The sequence below is a fragment of the Amphibalanus amphitrite genome, unplaced genomic scaffold (assembly GCF_019059575.1).
Source record: "Amphibalanus amphitrite isolate SeventyFive unplaced genomic scaffold, NRLGWU_Aamphi_draft 000786F_arrow, whole genome shotgun sequence".
Taxonomy (NCBI): domain Eukaryota; kingdom Metazoa; phylum Arthropoda; class Thecostraca; order Balanomorpha; family Balanidae; genus Amphibalanus; species Amphibalanus amphitrite.
In genome coordinates this window covers 235533-251933 of record NW_024882280.1, presented here as the reverse complement: position 1 = coordinate 251933, position 16401 = coordinate 235533, and positions in this window count along the sequence as shown.

The window sequence follows — 16401 nt, the reverse complement described above, 5'->3', positions numbered from 1 at the left end:
GTTGATCTTTAAAGGTCATTGTGAAAAATTGACCTCAGGTCAAGGTCATGACCTGACCGAAAAGGGTCATGTTAGCCGTTTTCACGACGGAATAGCGGGTACCTAATAGATACCTGTTTGGTCCGTTGATACCTCAGGAATTTTAATAGTTCTTTATAGTAGGTTTTCTACCTTTCGAAAGAGTGGCACGTTACTTTTCTGTTTTCTAATAAATATGACGTTAATTTATTTCATCGAAGGGTTTACTACTTACGTAAACTTAAGCGTAAGCACGTTTATGAAATTGTCAAATCTATATAATGCTAGTCCGAGGTGTCGATTTTTCAAAATGGTTGGGGGTGCTCAACCCCTGCACCGGGTGAAAGATTGCAGATTTGCCATGGGGCACAACCGTACAAGGCAGGGCTGGTTAAACCCATAACCCTCGCCGGCACAGGGGCGGGGGGTTGATGCAACCCCCCTAAGCTTTTCGCGAATAACTCGCGTAAAAAGCGGCAGATCGCGACGAAACATTCAGTACCTTCGCATTGATCAATTTTACACCTACCCTGAAAATTTCATGACCCTGACTCAAATGACCTTTGACCTGTGACCTACTTTCCGAGACCATGTTTGGCCGGAATCGCGATTCGGCGTATGTCGACTCGCATTAGCCGCGCGTTTGCAAGCTTTTCGTGGTTTCAAACGTTCAAACATGTGATTTGATGTTGCTCCCATGCATTAGGGTGGATGTCAAGGTCACCTGAAGGTCAGGTCAGGTCATTGACCTTTGGTGACCTCGGTTCACTTTTTCGAGTTTTACATGTTTCTAGGCTAGTGTTTGGAGCTGATTTCGAATTTAGCAATCATTTGAACATTTACGAAGTAGTTTTGGTGCCTTCGTAACATGTTACGAAGCTGTCAGAGGCGGTTCATACGTGTTACGAATACCCGTCACAACCCCTACCGGTTGACCTGACCTGACCTGACCCGACCTGGTCTAAATGCTTAAAGACATCATCTCTGATCAAAACTAACACGATATTCGTGATCAGCACCCCGGAAAACCCACAGCAGCCACACTTTACGACTTTCTAACAGGTCCCGATTTTCCCGATTTTCGGGTCAGTGACCTGACCTGGAAGATCACCCGATGACCTAGGACCTTGACCTTCGCCCCAGTGGGGGGAAGGGGGGCATATGTTACCAGCCTGTCGCGTTTTTGCGTGTGAATAAAATCCGCGGCGCCTACGCCGCGCCGCTTGGAGTAGCTTTTTGTACATCAATTTTGGACAAGGTGTGAAATTTTTGACCCCAGGTCATGTCAGGTCAGGTCACCAGGTCAAGTTAACTGACAAAGCCTAAAACAGTTTGCTATCATGTCCAGCCTGCAGTATTTGTCAGAAAGGTTTTAAACTTGGTGGATTGCATGATATTATGGGCGCCCATAATTTGTAGGTATATCTCGGATTTTTTTTTATTATATCCGTGACCTAAGGTCAGGCCAGTGGCGTGACCTTGCCATTAGGTATAAGTCAAAGGAGAAAAATGAAAATGCCTCTAGATCCGTTTGCACACAAAGAAACAGTCCAAATATTTCAGAATCACAATGATTTGTACCATCCGTGACGACCAAGTTGTCTTTCTTGCTGATAGCTTCTAGAAAGGTCATCCGAGGACCGAGGTCATTTGAGGCTACAAACAGATTTTTGCCAATAACTCTCGATTGGAAAGAGATAGAACGCTATGGATGGTCTCATTGTGTTTGTCTAGCCAAGACGCATCGACTGATATGCAACATGACCTTTTCCGGTCAGGTCATGACCTTGACCTGAGGTCAAATTTTCAAGTTGACCTTTCAAAGTCAAATTATAGTTCATTCGACGCGTCTCAGCGAGAGGAACACGATTCTGGCAATAGATATGTCGTGGCTTTTTTAGTCAAAAGTAATTGTCGAAAAACACTTTTCGTAAAAACAGCTATTTTTGCAGTTTTTGCCCTCTGGAGGCTAAACCGTTGATCTGAGGTCAATTTTGATAATGACCTTATCAAAAGATGAGTTCAATAGCTATCGATTGCTTTTCCATGCCTTTTTCTAGCTATCATAGTTCCTGAGATAAATGCATGCATGGGTGGAGAACCTGCCCCGGCCACCCCGGCCGTGGCCGGGGTAACCTTCAGCCGACCCCGGCGCGGCCGGGGTAACTTTTTCCACTTTTGTAAATCCTAAAAGCTGTCTCCATACGAAAAAAAACTGCCATCTATAAAAGCTTCTCTCATTATTCTTATCTACCTTGAAAAGTTCTTGAAAATTACTTTATTTTCATTTTGGAGCTTCTATGTTTTAAAGTCTTTTCCTCGCGGAGCCCGACATGTTTCATCACACAGAAGTAAATCATATTTAAGGGCCATTATCGTAAGATGGCACTGTAATAACATCACAAGACAGGACGAGGGTAATATCAGTGAGATAGAAGGACGAGCTGCTGGGGCTCAAGGCTCCCCCAACTTCCTGCGCCAGGGTGGTGGCCTTATCGTAACACGTTGAGTCGAGAGGTGGGCTTTTCACGCTCCTTCTACTCGTAACTCGGTTACTGGGCTACGAGGCGAGAAGCGGAACGACGTTTGAAAGAGCGACAAACGTGATCAGAGAAATCAGGTCATGTTTTAGGCAAGCTCAATAATAAAATCATCATAGATCATCAAAAGCCGAATTTCTCTGATTTTAGCGTTCTCCGACAACTTTTCTCACAGTTCATGAACATAACGGAGCTTAAACACTGCAAACAAAGCATTCGATTACTCGTTTAAGGCTCGGTCGCGAATAATATTTCAGGTGCGAGCTCAAATCAATAAAGGGTCATGCAAAACGGTCAATTTTGACATTTTGTTTTGTGTGGGAAGGTTGCAACTTCCACGGAATAAGCTTTGCAAAGGGCATGATGGCATTTTTAGCACGATCATCCAGCAAATTTGACCTGATGACCTGACCTAGCACTAGTGACATGCGTCCGGAATTTTAAGGCGTGTTGCAAAATTGTTACAATTACGAAATCTTCCGCACCTGCGTACAGCAGTTTTCCCTAAAAACGTACAAACGGCAGACATCCATTATTCTATGCCACAGAATAGGGGTTTGTTGATAACCGTTGACAAATATTTTAGCATCATCGTCTTTCTGACTTTCGGTCGCCGGCCGGGGTAACTTTTTCCAACATTCTCCACCCGTGAATGCATGTTTTCTGAAAAATATAATGACATTTGGCAAAATTTGACCTTTGATGACCTCCAGTGACCTCAATATTGCTCTAAGATGAAAAATGCCAGAAATCCTTTCAAACTTACGCATTGAGAGCTATCGACTGCTTTTTACCGCGTCTTTCTAGCCCTCTCACTAGGGCGAAGTTGGCTGAGACCGCCACTGAGGCGCGGGTTAAACATCTTTCCGAAAAAAGTCGTATATTTGCCGGCAGCATGGCAGCAGCCCCGACACCTCTGTAATAAGGTGACAGTCGACAGAAACCAATGACGGCGCTTAGCACCGGTGCAGCAGCCGGCGGACATTGCGCGGAGGCAACGGTAGCTACGAGGCTCTGGCGGTTATCAGACGATCCCAATAATGATCGCTGAAAAATGACAGGTGATCGCATTTGGATATTTATGGGTTTAACCCTATTCCGGGCGGGCTCTGAAAGGTTCGATTCTGGGCGGAGGGGGCCTTTTCGGCCTTCTTCAGATCTCAAAAACTACACATCGCAGCGACAAACGGCAAACGGCGTTTGATAGGTCGTTTAACCCGCGCCCTGCTAGGGGGGGTGTTTGAACACCCCCTTGTGGTTTTTCGCGAATATCTCAAAAACGGCGGCGCAGAGCGCCGCCGTTTTTGGTACACCTTATCATACATCAATTCTACACATGTTGTGAAAATTTCAGACCAAGGTCATTCAAGGTCAGGTCACCAGGTCACTTGAAGTGACCTCACCTCATAAAAAGTTTCAATGTCTGTCATAGCTACACCGAGTGACCGATCGCTTTGAAACTTTCAGCGATTGCTAAGAGCAATAGCATGTACAAAATGTATATCTCAGAATTTTGATATCGATGACCTAAGGTCAGGTCAATTTTGCGACCTCCCCATTATAAGTCAATGGGAGAAAATTGAAATGCGCCTCTTTTGGACGAAAGACATTATAAACACTCCCAAACACTGAATTACAAGTGGTTTAGACACACTGAACATGAAAATGGTGTCCGTGACCCCTGTTTATGCCCTGAGGTCATCTTAGGTCACGAATGGTACCTAACAGTTTTTCGCACAGTTGACCGGCTGACCCCGGCCCAGTCGGACGCGGGTCGGATCGCTCCGTGCGCGCGGGCTACGACTGGTGGCGGTAACCGGCCCACTGTGCTTAGTGTGCGCGCGCCCGAGGCGGGTCAGGATGACCAAAAAGAGAAAGGCCGGTTCGCCGGCACAGAGTGGGCAAGGGAACCTGGACTTGAGTGATATGTGTGACGAACTTAAAACTTTCATCGCGAGTGAGAACACGAAGTGCGTGCGAGAAGTGAAGGAAGCAAATGATAGGCGCATGCAGGCGGTGGAGGACTCATTATCGTTCGCCCTCGACTCGGTTACGGCACTGTCCAACCGACAGAAATCAGCGGACTCCGAGCTCATGGAGCTGAAAAGGGAGACGGCAGACCTGAAGATGAGACTGCAGCAGCTCGAGCTCAAAGAGGACCGTCAGGAGCAGCAGAAGAGACTCAGCTCTCTGATATTCTCCGGTCCGGTGCTGCAGGCTGAGTCTCGCCGGGAGCGCGCGGCGAACCTCATTGAGTCGCTGATTCGTCAGTACATCCGACACGCCTTGGACCGCACCCAGGTAAAGACACTGATCAGATTCCGGAACGGAAAGGTGATGATGGAGTTTACATCATCAGGGCCCGGCTCTGACAGAGATATCGTCTACCGCTCCAGGGCGAGGCTGAGAGGGTCTGGTCTGTTCGTCTCCGAGTCGCTGACACCCCGTAGGCAAGCAATGTTCATGGACTTGCTAAGTCTGAAAAAGGAGGGCCGAATTTTTTCGGTATTCACCCGGTCAGGAGACATTCTGGCGTGCAAGTCACGTGACTCGGCGCCTGTCCGGGTTGCGGACCCCGAGGCGGTGCGGCGGCTGGCCGTGTCTGGCGCGCCGCGCCGGCCCGCACAGGGGCGCGCCCAGGAGGCCGGTCGAGGGGCGCTGCTCGGCTCGCGGTCTGCTCGGGACGCGCCGGAGCGCGGCGCGGTGGGAGGGGTCCCTCGTGCCGACCGCGGCGAGAACAAAGAGACGGAGGCGGCCTGTCCGACGGATACCGCTGACGCTGTGCGCCGCGATCCACCTCCCGAGCCTCGGGAGCAGCAGCGGCAGCGTGCTGTGGACACGTCGGAGCTGGCTGACCGGAGCGATCATCAGAGGTGCGTCTCTTCACTACTGGACTGCGCCCGGGAGTCGCCGGTTCGGCTGGTCCACCTGTCCCCGCCCCTTTTGGGAGTGGTGGCTGCGGGTGGTGCTGCCGGGCCGTCGGTTGGCGGCGCTGGGGGCGGCTCCCCGACGCTGGACAACGCGTCGGCTGATTCGGCGGGTCCCCTCAGACGGCGGGCGGAGACGTCCCCGCCCGAGTCGGGGGGCGGCCTGGGCCCGCCTATGGCGGTGACGTCAGCGTCCGGCTCCGGGCAGCTGGCTGCTGTGCCCGTGCTGAGATCCGGTGGACGGGCGGCGAGCGAGGTGAGTAGCCCGACTGCAGTGCTGCCACCTAGGGAGCGACCTGCGAGTGTAGAGGGGCTGCGGTCGCCGGAAGGTGGCACTGTTAGCGCAGTGACGCAGCGCGACCGGGCGAGTGACGGGTCGCCGTCGCAGGCGGGAGGGGACATGGGACTGACCAGTGTGGCGGGTGCAGCTGCTCCTCAGGAGGGGGCATACGTTGACAGGGACTCAAACTGGTCGGAGGGGGGTAGGAAGAGAAGGTCCAGGAGCTTCGGCTCCCGAGACATCAGAGAATACTTCTAGTGCACTGTCGTGTGTGTCCAACCATGAGGCAAATCAAAGTGTTTTTTTTTTGTTTTGTTTTTTGTTTTTTGTTTTTTTTTTCTTTCTATGAAGGTCATCTCAAGCGAACATATGAAGTTAACTTATACAGTACATCTCTTTTGTGTATTGCCTCGGCATACCCTGACGTGGCGTCGTCAACTCGTGCGAGAATACATCATGTGCTTGTTTTTACGTTTGGTACTGTTTTTGTTCAGTTTTGTTGTCTGTTCTCTCTCGGTTGTTCTCGCGTTGCCTCGCAGGAGCCGCGTGGCGGTGCAGTCGGTGGCCGGCCGGTGTTCGCTGGGGGACGGTGGCCGTCCGGCGCTGCTGGTGGCCGGGACTGCTGCGGCGCGGCTGGTGGCGGCGTTGGCTGTGGCGTCTGGTGGTGCGGCTTCTCCGGTGGCGGAGTCAGTCTCGGTGCTGTCGGCGGCCGGGTCCGTCTCGGCGGCGGTGGCTGCGTGGCTGGGGTCGGTGGCGGGGTCGGCGACGGCCATCCCTGGACAGTGCATGGGTCATATGCACCTCTATCCTTTCAAATTCAATCACCGTAAGCGACAAATCCGTAAAAAGAAAAGAAATAGACGAGCTTAAATTGTTATCATTAAACTGTAGGGGGCTGGGAGGAAGTGAAAAGAGACGAGACGTACTTAATTATCTTAAAACTTTGTGTTATGACATATATCTATTACAAGACACACACCTGATAGAAAACAAAGAGCCGTTCTTCAACAGTGTATGGGGAGGTAGTTGCTACCACTCATTTGGGACTTTCAATAGTCGAGGCACTTCTATCCTCATAAGTCCCCGAATTCAGCACGACCTTCTTCTACTCAAAAGGTGTCCAGAAGGGAACTACACCCTGTGTGTGCTAGAGTTGAAAGGCGCCACATATACAATACTAAATATTTACGGACCAAATGAAGACAGGCCAGAATTTTTCCATCAGGTCAGTGGTACATTGAGCCAAATTACATGTGAGAACCTTATCATTGGTGGCGACTTTAATTTTGTTATCGACTACCGGCGCGATTCGAATTACAATAGGCAGAATAATCCCGCAGCTCGGAACGCATTTGTCCAAATATTAGAAGAAGAAGCTTTGACGGATATTTGGCAAAAGATGAATCCCGGAAAACGAGCTTTCACGTGGACAAAATTAAATCCATATAAGTATGGGCGATTGGACATGATTTTTGTAAGCGACCATTTGGTAGATAGCGTTTCTTCAAGCGCTATTATCCCTGGATATCGCTCGGATCATAGCATTGTTACAGTGCAGATGAGGACACCCAGCAAGAAACGGGGGCCAGGAATTTGGAAATTTAATAACTCACTCCTTGTAGACGAGTCATATGATCAGGCCATCAAAGAGCTTATAACTAATACGGTAGAACAATATGCTGTTCCAGTTTACACAACAGAATTTGTAAGAGACCAAAACAATTTCTGCAAAATCGACTTCACCATAAGCAGCCATATCTTCTACGAGACATTGTTAATGATGATTCGTGGTGAGACTGTTAGATTCGCAAAGAGGAAAGCACGAAAATTCAGGGAAGAGGAGGATAAAATTTGCAAAGAAATATCGCGGATTAGTGATCAGTTAAACAATTATCCCAGCCCTGATACACTTCAGCGCTTAGATCACGCTCAACAAAAATTAGAAGATAAAAGAAAGGTAAAAATTCAAGGTCTTATAACGAGGTCCAGGGTAAGCTGGCACGAGGAGGGTGAAAGATGCACGAAGTATTTCCTCTCTCTTGAAAAAAGGAACGCAGTGAAGGGTTCAATACAAATCCTCAGTTTGGATGACCGAGTTATCACTGATAAAAAAGAAATACTTGAATATTTTTCTGAAGGACTTCGGAAAAAGTATCTCAAAACTCGTTCCGTGATACCAAGCGGTTATCTGAGTAATAATATAAGGAAGAAGTTGAATGAACATGAAAAAAGAGTCTTAGACGAACCTATTTCTTTGAAAGAACTGAAACAGGCATTGATGAACATGAAAAAGGGCAAAACGCCGGGCTCGAACGGTTTTACATCCGAGTTTTTTAAACATTTTTGGGAATCATTAGGTATCTTTCTATATCGAGCATGGATTGAGAGATTCGAAGATCACAAAAATCTGAATTCACATAACGAAAGTATTGTTAAGCTGATTCCTAAACCAGGCGTACCAAAGGATTCGCCTAAAGGCTGGAGACCTATCTCGCTACTAAATGTAGATTTCAAAATTATATCGGCGGCAATAGCTAAAAGATTAAAAGCTGTGATACACAAACTCGTTTCACCCTCTCAAACAGCATACATTCCGGGACGTTTCATTGGGGAAAACAGTAGGCTGCTGTACGATGTTATTGAGCGCTTGAACAGTCAGGATGGGTCGGGGATTGTGATGGGGGTGGACTTTGAGGCAGCCTTTGATACAGTTTCCTGGGAATTCCTGTCAAACACGCTTGAGATTTATAATTTTGGTCATTATTTTCGAAAGCTCGTCAATGTGCTTTTTCTTAACCGAGATCTAAACTCACGTATCCTTCTAGATGGCAATCTTGGTGCAAAAATATTCATGCAAAGAGGCATTAGACAAGGTGACCCTATATCCGGCTATCTGTTTAATCTTATCATGGAACCTCTCGCGTATCAATTGAATACCTCTCCTTGTATAAGAGGCATCGATATATCCGATAGAACGGAAGTCCGATTATCACAGTATGCCGACGACCTCATTGTATTCTCAAGCGATAACATCTGTTCCATTAAAGGCATACTACATGAGCTTAATAATTACTCAAAGATAAGTGGATTAAAAGTCAATTTGCAAAAAACAAAATGTCTCCCTATAGGCCAGGTGCAGACTGACACCCTTGTGGAACTAGGTCTGAGCGTCGTTAGTGAGATGAAGATTCTTGGGATAGTGTATAACAAAAATAATGACAATATAACGTCTAACAATATCAGAACGATCATACCGAGGATAAAACAAGAGATAGCGCAATGGCGTAGAAGGCACCTAACGTTAATTGGAAAAATAACCGTTATTAAATCTCTTTTAGTCTCAAAACTAGTTCATTTATTGACATCACTACCAAACCTTGAGGAAGAGACCATTAAAGAGGTAGAGAACATACTATACCGCTTTCTGTGGAACAATGGCCCGGATAAAGTAAAACGTGCGCTAATAACAAAAGAATTTAGCGGGGGTGGCCTTAAAATGATAGATATTCGCTCCTTCATGACAAGTTTAAAAGTATCCTGGCTTAAAAGATTATACTGGGCACCTAAAGACGTTGGGTGGGCAATTATTGCACAGGATACAATTCCACCACTAGAAAACCTGGTCTGCTTCGGGTCAGTGAAATTAAGAATGGAGGCCAAAAAGGTAAAGAACAGGTTTTGGGAAGAAGTAATTCGCGGATGGTCGAGTTTCTGCACTGCATATAAACCTGACAACGATGAAATACTCGCGGACTTCATATGGTTTTCCGACAGCACAAAATACAAAAAGTCTATCGTTAAAGAATGGAACGAAAAAGGCCTTCGATTTATATCAGACCTGTTCAATCCTTTTGATGGCTCGCTACTGAGCAGAGAGCAGCTTGCAGCCACATATAAAATCAAAATGACATTTTTGTGCTATACCTCCATAATAAGAAGCCTGGCATTTGATACTTCCCCCAATGTAGCATGCATAGCTAAACACATATGGTATCCTATTCAACCTTTTAAAATCAAGCTTCTCTCACAAAACCTGCATCTTTCCAAAGTGGTATATAAAACCTTAGTAACAGGAATTAAAGTAAATCGCGATTCACACATATCTAAAATAAGTTGTAAGTGGATTCGAGATGTTGGTTCTATGCATAATGGAACTTTTTGCGATGTGCGATCGTCTACAAACAACACATATCTTCAAGCACTTCATTATCGAATTATTAACCGCATTGTTGCGACTAAAACTTTTCTCTGCCGAATCGGAAAAACAGAAACTGCTGCGTGCGACCTTTGTGGTAACGACGATACATTGTTTCACGCTCTGTATACATGCAACATAATTCAAAACTTTATACATAATTTAAAATCACATGTTCAAAGTCATTATAATATCAACTTAATAACAACACCTGAAAGCTGGATATTTCCTTGTCGTGACAAGGAAACAAACATTGAAATACTCATCAAATTGGTAGCAAAACACACAATAATGCGCTCCAAAAATAAGAACCGTCCCCCTAGTATCCCTTTGTTTACGTCCCTGCTCCGGGCAGAAGCCATGAAAGAAAAAAAGGCGGCTAAAAACTCTAGGCAATTTGAAAAATTCGAAAACAAATGGGGGAATGTTATAAATATTCTACAAAACATAGGCACCGATTGAAATGTGATGGCCGCCGCCGTCACCGCCGCCGTCGTCGCCATCCCGGTCGCTGCTGTCGGGGGGACCTGGGCTGCCCGCCCTCGCCGCCTCCGGAGAATGGCTGCCGCTGCCTGGCTGCTCGGCCTGCGCTGCCGTCGGCCGCGTTTCGGCTTCCTGCGTCGCCGCGGTGGCCGTGTTGGTGGCCGTTCCCTGGTGGAGCTGATCCGACTGCTGTGCGCTGATGTGCGTTCTGACATTTGTAACCGGGACGGACGCCGGCACCGATACCCGAGTGGTGTCATACCTGTCAGCTGACGCGCCGCGCGTCCGTCTCGCGGTGGGTGGGTGGGGCCCCCACCGTGGGGGAGGGGGCTGTCGACGAGATGAGCTGAACTCCGCTCTTAATGCGATGTTGCAATGCGTCGTGCGTCAACTCCGTGCTCCGTGCCCGCGCCCCGTGAGAGCCGGGCTGTGGAGGCCGCCGGCGGGCGGGCCGCGCTTTGGGCGCTGCCGACGACGGGCCATATGTACGTAAATGTCTCCGCGGCCTCTGTATTCGGTTGGTGGTGGGTGACGACCGCTGGCATGCCGGAAGGGCTTGTGGTTCAGAATGGTGATAATGATCTAGTTGATATGCTATTTATGCAGTTTCATGTGCTCTTTACTGCATCTTTTGTGGGCGGATCGCGGAAGAGTGGAAGTGTGATGGATGACTGGACTGTGGCAGTAATGCTGTTTATTTGACAATAAATGCACTTAAAAAAAAAAAAAAAAAAAAAACAGTTTTTCGCAAATAACTTTTGATAGAAGCATGCTAGAGCGATGAAAACGCCTTAGCTGTGTTCAGCTCGACGATACGGATCGACTGATATGCAACATGACCCTTTCCGGTCAGGTCATGACCTTGACCTGAGGTCAAATTTTCAAGTTGACCTTTCAAGGTCAAGTTATAGTTCATTCGATGCGTCTTGACGAGAGGAACACGATGCCGGTAAAAGTAAGCTCGTAAAAGGCTTGGGTCAAAAGTTATTGCAGAAAAACTGTTTCCGAAAAAATCGGCTATTTCTGCAGTTTTTGCCCCCTGCAAGGCAAAACCGTTGACGTTAGGTCAAATCTGAGAAAATTACTCAGAAAGGGCGTTAATAGGGCTATCGAATGCGCTTTTCCGCGGCGCTGTAGCTCTATTGGTTCCCGAGTTATGCGTTGGCGTCTTGGAAATTGTCGACATTCGACCTGGAAATCGGCGAAATTTTGCCTTAAATGACCTCTGGTGACCTGACCTTTGACCTGACCAAAAAATTGACCGAAGTGATTTCCTCATTATTTTTGACGCTCTTTCGAACGCCGCCTTCCGCGTATCGCTACGTGGCCCAGGAGCCGAGTTAGAAGGGGGGGGGGTGTTCAAACACCCCCCCCCCCCAGCAGGGCGTGGAAATCCAGGACCCCCAGCCGGGCGCGGGTTAAAGATCTACAGCTTTTACAAAAATATTTTCAGGTCAGGTCAATATTGAGGTCACCAGAGGTCATCAACGATAAAATGTTTTGGAATTAGTTACCTATATAACTTTTAAACTAAGAAACATAGAGTAGAGACATAAAATTAATACATTTTTTCAGGGTTACTTTTAAAGGGGGGGAAGAGGGGAATTTCCCCCCTTCGAAAATTCCGCTCCCCCTTTCAAATCGTGTCTGAACGGCTAGGGAGGGAAGGGGGAATTTCCCCCTTTCAAATTTATTTTGGAGCCCATTTTCAATCAATTCGCTATTCAGATTCTATAGTCATAGTCAGATTTATATATACAGGGTGTCTCACAAAAAGTGTACACATTTAAAATGAAGATATTTCAGCATATAAGCACGCGCTCACGTCAAATTCAGGCTTAAATTGAAGCTTAGCTCGTGCAAATTCATTTGACATACAATTTGTTAGTGGGAGTCATGAGACAGTTAAGTGAAGAGGAAAGGAAAATAATCGTGAAATTTTACCTTCAAACCGGTTCCCTGGTATTGACTCAGAGGAAATTTAGGGCTCATTTCCCTACAATAAGAGAGAAACCGCCGGCCAACACAATAAAACGGCTTACTGAACATTTCTTGGTTCACGGAACAGTCGGAAATCAAAACACTGGAAACAGCGGCCGCAAGATAACTGCCCGAACACCTTTGAAAATCGGACAAGTCATTCGGCGAGTTGAGGAAAAGCCTGGAGTGTCCGTGCGGCACCTTGCGCAACAAGTTGGACTCAGCCGCTGTTCCACGCATCGGATTCTTAGGAAGGACCTGAAGCTTAAGGCATACAGGTTATCAACATCTCAAGAGCTTTCCAAGTCTGATTGCCTACAACGGTTGGAGTTTTGCCGTTGGTTTTTAGGGAAGTGCTCGTCTTGCCCCAGTTTCATCGGCAACATTTGGTGGTCCGACGAGGCACACTTTTACCTTCACGGCTTACCTAATCGTCAAAACCACAGACACTGGGGCAAACACCCGCCAGAGAAGACTTTGGAAGTCCCATTACATTCTCCAAAAGTGACGGTCTGGTGCGCGCTTAGCGCCCAGGGCATAATCGGACCGATCTTCTTTGAAGACGGTGACGGAGAACCAGTGACGGTGACTTCAGACCGTTATCTGGCAGTGTTGAAGCGCTTTTGGCGGTCTCTCAACAGCAAGTGCGCGGACACCATTTGCCTGCAATGGTTCTATTACGTCTCCACTCCGCACTGCCTCACACAGGCTGGCTCGTGGAGACAAGTTTATTGCTGAGGCAATCTGGGCTCATACACGAACACTAGTCTGTGCTGACCGCGACGCGACGACCACCGCACACGGCACACACGGCGCACGACCGCACCCGACACGCGCGCCAGACCGACTCTCTCGAGCCGCCGCGTCTGCGTGCCGGCGCCGCCAGTGGCGTCGCCAGCTCCCGGGCGGAGGGGGACAATTCGCGATACCACACCCTGCCGCCCTTTAAACGAACATATTCCCAGGCGCACGAAACAATGGCATGAGCACAAAGCATCATTTGTTTAGGCGCGCGCCTTCAGGGTTACCTCACCCCTTTACGTGAAACAATCACCTTTCAATCACAATCACAATCACAATCACAGATCCAATCACATTTCAAATATCGGCGATCAGACGCCGATAAGCCGCCTCGGGCGCCTCCGCCGCCGGGCGAAACGGCGCTGCGGGTCGCCCTCAGTGTGCGCGCCGCGCTCACGCTCAAGAGGTCCCACCACACTGACCACACTGACCTCACCGGCGCAGCCGCCGCCACCGCCGCCGGGGTCACCGGCGTCGCTAGCGCCGCCGCCACCGCGGTCACCCACGGCATCACTGAGGTCACCCACCTGACCGTCGCCCCCGCTGGGGTAACCGGCACGACCGTCGCCGAGGTTATCGGCGTGGCTGACGCCGCCGTTGCCGCCGTCACCCAGTGCACCACTGAGGTCACCTCCGCTGTCACCGGCACCGACACGACCTCCACTGAGGTCAACGCCACTGATACACCCTCCGATGAGGTCGCTGGCACTGCCGGCGCGGCCGCCGTCACCGTGGCCATCGGCGCGATCATCGTCGCCGGGCCGTTTGGCGCCGCCGCCGGTGTACTCGTCGCTGAACCCTGCTCGTCGGACGTCGCCGACGGTCGCCGCACTGACACTGCCGATCCCGTCTCCGCCACCGGAGCTTCTGGCACGAGCGTCTCCGACGGGCCGCCCGGCACCGCCGCCTCCGCCGACGTCCCGGCGCCCGCTGGTCCCGCCGGCGTACCGGTGTCCGCTCCCTCCGCCGGCGCCCCGGCGCCCGCCGGCTCCATCGGCATCCCGGCGCCCGCCGGCTCCATCGGCGTCCCGGCGCCCGCCGGCTCCATCGGCGTCCCGGCGCCCGCCGGCTCCTGCAGCATCAGCATCCCGGCGCCCACCGGCTCCTTTAGTGTCACGGCGCCCTCTGACTCCGTCGGCGCCGCTCACTTCACGGTCCTCGCTGCCCTGAAGCAGCGACCGCCAGTCGAGGCGCATGTCGCGCAACCAGTCCCGTCCTATCAGCGGTTGGTGTCCGAGTCGGTCGCTGACTACGACATTCAGCCGCCTCCGCTGGCCGCCGAACTCCGCCTCTACGGTCGCCTCGCCGCGGACCGGCACCGTCTGGCCCGTAAACGAGCGCAGCTGCACCGTTGATGGTCGCAGCTTCAGCCCCGGGATGCTGCCGTCCGCCACGATCGAGACTGGCGACCCGGTGTCTGCCATCATCTCTGTTGGCCGGCCGTTGACTGTCACCGTGACCAGTGGCAGCCGGTCCTGACGCTGTGTCCTCCGCTGCGCCACGGACGTCACGGCGTCCACAGACGTCACCTGACCGCATCCGGGGCAGTCACGCTTCAAGTGCCCTGAGTCGCCGCACCTGAAGCACCGGCGCGTTCCGCCCCTCCGGCGCGGTCCGCCGCGTCGGCCGTCCAGCCGACCGCCGTTTGCTGAGCCGGGCTGTCGGAAGAATCCGCTCTTCTGCGCCGCTCCTGCCGCCAGATGCACGGCGCAGACCTGCCAGTCGGCCTGGTCGCTGTCCTGGATCAACTTGACAGCCCGTCGTTTGCTGCAGTCCCGTTGCAGGTGTCCGCGCTCTCCACACCGGTAGCAGCGCGGCGCGCCGGCCCGCCGTGGCCGCGCACCGGCCTGCCGGGGCCGCGCACCGGCCTGCCGGGGCCGCGCGCCGGCCTGCTGCGACCGCGCGCTGGGACAGTGGTCCCTCCAGTGGCCCAGCTCGCCACACTGGAAACAGCGCTGCTCCCCTCGGCTGGGTTGTCCGAGCGCCTGCACCTGCTGCTCCTCCTGAGGTACGGCCAGCTGGCCGTCCTGCCGCACCTCACGGAGCAGGCGGTCGGTCCGCTCCACATTGTGAACTATGTTGACGACGTCTTGGAGGCTGAGCGGCTCCTGCGCCTCCACGGCCCGCTGCAGCACTCGCTCTTGCAGGCGAGGCGTGCAGCCCGCGATGGCCTGGTCCCGCAGGGCCGCGCTGGCCTGCTCGGGCGGAAACTGGCACCGAGCTGCCGCGAGGCGCAGACGGGACAGGAACGCGTCAAACAGCTCGCCTTCCACCATGCGCAACCGCTGAAACGCGAGTCGATCAGCGATGACGTTGCGCTGCGGCGCCAGGTAGCTTCGGAGTTTAGCTACACACGTCGCATAGCAGCCGGTCACTCCAGTTGTCGGCTCCGGGCAGTGTTCCATTTTTGGGAATTTTGGGTGGAAAATCACACCTAATGGGTAAAATATTTTCATCCCCAAAACCAGGTAAATTGGAATTCTTTCATCTTTGAAAAATGCTCAACTCATGCTCAACAATTAACAGCCAGATTACCAGATATACCTAGCAGCGCCATATAGACAGTTAGAATAGAACTTATAGGTTTGCTACATAATACATAATTTCCATGAAAAAAAAATCGAAATCAAGGCACAAACCCAACAACTCACCCTGACTGACAACGAAAGAAAATAACCTTGCACACTTCCAGCTGTTAATAACAAATATGCGTTGAATGACCTTGATCACCTCAACTGCTTGTAAAAACCAGGCTTGTGTTCTGAATAAATGCTTTTGGATATTCATAACAACTATGATTAGTGGTTTGCTGCCAACGCAAAACGGATGAGCCGCTGCTTGCGCAAATTAAACACTACCTCTGCATTTCGCTTTTGACTAAGTTGCGCAGGATACGCCTACAAAATTTTCATCTTTGGACCCGCAGTCAGCTGGGCACACCCTGGCACACCCTAGGGATGAATTTAAAACTTGATTTGCTCTAACTTCTTTCATATACAAAATAGGGGTATGAGACAGGTACCAACTTATTCTACATTCATTTCTGATCCTATTGTATCAATTTCACCACAAATTATGTCCGTCAATGGCTTCTAGAGGACTTTAAAGCTCGATGCGTCGGGCCTGGCAGAGGTCCAAGATGAGAAAAGCCACCCTGCGCACACCCTAGGGATGAAT